Source organism: Larus michahellis, chromosome 2 (genome assembly GCF_964199755.1).
Source record: "Larus michahellis chromosome 2, bLarMic1.1, whole genome shotgun sequence".
NCBI lineage: Eukaryota > Metazoa > Chordata > Aves > Charadriiformes > Laridae > Larus > Larus michahellis.
The window spans coordinates 119,026,787-119,031,170 of NC_133897.1; the positions used below are offsets into that span (position 1 = coordinate 119,026,787).

The 4,384-nt window shown below is 41.9% G+C and overlaps 1 long non-coding RNA gene across 1 annotated transcript; it reads left to right on the forward strand.

The window, feature by feature from the left end:
* The first annotated feature begins 803 nt into the window (after positions 1–803).
* LOC141738409 (uncharacterized) lies at positions 804–4,124 on the forward strand. Its single transcript, XR_012585386.1, has 3 exons — positions 804–922; positions 1,102–1,294; positions 2,965–4,124. It is a non-coding gene; the product is annotated as an uncharacterized LOC141738409 (long non-coding RNA).
* Positions 4,125–4,384: the final 260 nt, after the last annotated feature.

A 4,384-nucleotide genomic window follows, 5' to 3' on the forward strand; every position in this document is an offset into this window, starting at 1 on the left:
CAGTACTTTTAGGAAGCGTACCCACACACGTACACTTTGGACTATCTGTTAGTCTCTGGACAGCCATTCACAGAAATTAGTAATTTTGCTCTTTCAAGCACAAAGTGACATTTATTTAAAAAAAAAAATCAGGTGGGCCTTTCTTTTGGTTTGGTCCTCTCTTTCAGAGCTGCCTTTTCTGTTTGTACAGCACCTAGGATGTAGAAGGCAGTACAAAAAATCATTTGCTGCTTCTTCACTATAGGCCTGGGGTTTCTTTTGGTTATGTGTCATGGTCCTCAAAGAGTTGTGAAAGGGTCTCGGAGGAATTCACAAAGTGCTAGAAGAAGCTTAAGAAACACTTAAGCTAGTGAAAATCTATGAGCTAGTTGGTCCTAAGGGGGGATGTACAAGGGTCAGATAGTCCAGAAGGAAGACTGTATTTTCACAAAATCTGGGAAACAGTGCTATTAGGAAGAGAGGAAAAAGTACCTACTCCAGTTCCTGGAGCATGCACTTGCACAGAATAAGACTGGAAGAAAACCTTAAAACCCAGTATGACAAAATATGCTCACATATTACAAAGAAATAAAAACTATTCATTCTGCCCTTCTCTTATCCCTGTGCTGAGCATATCTCAGCCAAGGAGAGATTCACCCTTCCTTCTCCTTTTCTTCTTTGAGGGCCAAAGAAACTTTGCTATGCTTTAAGACCCAAACCTCATGCACAGCTTTTGTCAGCTCTCTTCTCATTTCATTAGGCCTGGAAATGCTTTGCTGATTACAGATGAGAAGATGCTGTGTTAGTTCCTCCCCCAGTGGTTCATTTACTTCTTATAGTCCTAGTCCCCTCTACTTCCTTATATCAGTAGAGTTACCTTTGTGTTCCTGAAAGGAATAAGGAAAGGAGGCTCTTTCACGAAGAGATAGGGCTAAACTAGAAGGTAAGTTCTTACTGTGCCTAGGAAGGTTTGTTGGTGTTGATTTAGCACTGTGGCTTCCTTTTTACTCTGTAAGGTATGAGGTAAATCTGGCTTTTATAGCTTCTAGAACCTGTTTCCCACTGTCCTGGGAGAGCAGTAACTTCCTGACTGGTCCCCTGTTCATTAACCTTTACTCTTAGCTTTAGGTGGACTCTAATAAAATGGTTCATCAGCACAACTCAAGAGCTTTCCATTCCCCTGGGAAAAAGGATGTTGGAGCAGGCAGCCAGAACCAGCAGCATGCTAGACTACGGCTAGCTAGATCTCTGAGAAGAAGGTGTGGACAGACAACTTCAGAGTGGCAAGGAAGAGACCAAGCCAGGGCCTTGCAAGGTGATCAGCAAGAAGGGGGTGGTAATATTGGGGCAGGAGGAGGGTGAGTTTAACTTGATTTCAATTGCAGATGGGTGCTATTGAAACTGAATTCCTTGTGTGGCTTGTTCATCTGCATGTATGCAACTCCCTTGAAACAAGGGCTCAAAGGTAAAAGAGCTCCAAGTAACATCCCTATGGCTGTGCTGTTACTTCATCTTTAGAGCTGCCACTCTCTGACCTGCATAAAGTGTTGTCTTGTGTGTTTGCATTGCTTGCTGTGGCTCTTTCCCCCAAGGCCTAAAACCTCCTACTTATGAAGTAGACAAACAAATATGATCTTAGAGTACTTGTTCTAGAATTCCTTCTGTTCTGTGAAATATGTCTGGCTTTGAAACTTAAGTCAGGGCACTCTTCATATAACATCAGTGCTTGGACTTAAAGCTGATTGCCTGCGCTTTGAGTGGAGTTACTTCCCAGTCTCAGCAATGTTATCCTCCTGCTGTGCAGATCAGCTCTGCAGCTCACCAACAACAAATGCCATGCAGGATCTATTGCACCTACACGGTGTGACTTGGAGTTATAGAAGCAGTAGCACAGTAGTTTCCTACTGATCTGATATTTCTTATCCTGAGGAACCCAAAGACTTCTCTGTAGCAGAACTGCAAGGCAAAGATGCTGCAAGATGCCTTTGTTATAGCTGGTAGGCAGCTAGTTTCCAGAGCCTACAGGCAGTTTATATCTGCAGGAAGTCTCCTTCTGAAGTGCAGAAGTGTTTTATAAGTGTGGAGCTCCTCTGACAAGGTGGTAATCATCCTGGTCAACTCACAGAGGACTCCAACCACACTTCTGTGCTTGCTGACCAGGGCAGCGGGAGCTCACGTAGCTCTGGAGCAGGCTTTCCTTGTCTAATGCAAACCCCTTTCAAAGGTCACAGTTAGGCATTTGATAAGTAAAAATTGTCTGGGAATATTTCAAGGTCAGAATTAGGGCAAGGGAGTACTTCTGAGAACAGAGAAATACCATAAAGAAATAGAAAACAAGAATTGTTGTATTGGCAGGGTGGGGGAGATGGAGGGGATGAAAAGAACGAGGAGTAAATCAAATGAGTTGAGTTCTTGAATGGAAGGCAAAATAAACTATTGAGGCTCAAGAAAGATTTGTAGGTAGGCTTTACCTTCCTCAAAGACATTTTTTTTATGGCTCTAGTCTTCTGTTTTCAGACCCAGTTAAAATTATCAAGCTAGGTGGATTGCAGGACTGTTGCAGTGGTTTGGATGGAGTCAGGAAAACATTGAAATTTGAAGAGCATTTCTACCACGGTCCCTGGGTTTAGTTCCAGGCCTGGCTTCCCAGAGCATGAGACTTCTCTGCCTCAACTAGAAAGACAGGAAGGGTTGTTTTCACAACAGGAGAGGCCACTGAAATGGAGTGCAATGTATCATTTGGTTCCTTAAAGATTTGGCTTTCTGACCTTGGACAAATTACATTAGTTTTGTGATAACCAAAACCAAGAGGTAAATCCTCTTCAAAGGCTTATGGTGAGGGTGGCGGGGGGGGGGGAGGTGGTATGAGAGATCTATAAAGTATTTAGCGATTAGGTATTGTGGAAGACATTTTTTTCTTGGCTTTGGATCTTTAATAGGTCTGTTGTCCTTGGTCTATCTTTATTGCTTTTTTTGTTTCTGCAGTCTACAGATTTAGGAGTCGTGCCCCATCTATCAGCGTGCACTGCAATGGTGGAAGCTTTTTGGGGCTCTCTAGGATTCCTGCACCGAAGGAGGATGGAAAGATTGTGGAAATGCTGGCTAGGTCTGCCAGCTATTGGGTGCAGCGAGAACCTGCTCAATGTTGGGTCAGAGACTGTACTGGGCTGGCTTGCTCAGCAATGGGTCATCCTTCTAGGAGACATCTGTTGCAACATTACCTCCTAGGTGAGGAAGGCAGCTTGACCTCCCTGATAAGAGAGCAATTATTTTCAGTGGATGAAGGCAATAATGGCAGCATTGGAGATCCTGAGGCAGCCAGATCCCAGGCAGATGTTACAAGTGATGATGCTCCCAGGAGTTTTGTGGAGGAGTATTCATTGGCTCCCTTAAACTCAAGAAAGAAATATTCTGCTCAGAGTTTTGACCAGCAAGTAGAAAACTATTTTAAACAGCTCTGAGCTTCAGTGCATCTGTTTGGAATTTGGGAGCCAAATCTATTGGAGATGCAAATGCCAGTCTTCATGTGCACAGTTTACAGCAACACAGGCTGAAGCCTGCAGTAAAGCCATGAAGGTTCAAACAGGGTAAAGCCCAGTATATGGCTCTTAGATTGACAGACAGCTAGAAAGACAAAACTGGAATGCAAATAGCTCCTTCATATGAGTTGCTGCCTTCTTTGGGAGTTTAAAAACCTGTAATAATCATAAGGCATTAAAAATGGAAAAATGACTTTGAGTCTAAGCTAATGTAATGACTGTTTCTTTTGCAATTGTAAGGGATATACCAAGAAATATGGTTGTATTTTGTCTCTTTCTCAGCAGTAGAGTCTCTTTTTAATAACTTCTTGAAGGATATTTGAAATTCAAAGCCCTCATATATGCCAGTATTTCCTTTCACTAAGTGCTTTAATTTACTCTATAGAGGCCTAGAGGGTTTAGTGGGTTTTTGTGTGCTTTTTTTTCTTGATCTACATCTAAAAATTCTACCCCACTGCATATATTTGATTATTCATATATAAACAGCTATATACGATAATGTGAGACAGCCAGAGTGCATTCTGCTTTAAAAAAAGGGAAACCCACCCCCTCTAGCTGTGGTTAACTTGTCATCTGAATTTAAATAAAAAAAAACTAAAAATTGTTTGTTCTGAGGACTTTATTGAATTTTTCTGTTCTTCTTGTGATGTAATGTATAGCTGAAAATCATGATCTGGATTTCTCAGCTTAGAAATCAGCTGAGAAATCTTTCTTTTGTTTAGCCAATGGGTAGACTTTAGAAATATGTCCTAGCCTAACAGTAAAACTACAGTGTGTAGTTACTGGAAAGCACATATCCTTCAGGAACCTGACCTTTCATGTTATTTAGAAATGCATCCTATTGACAAGGTGTGGCTATGTCTCAA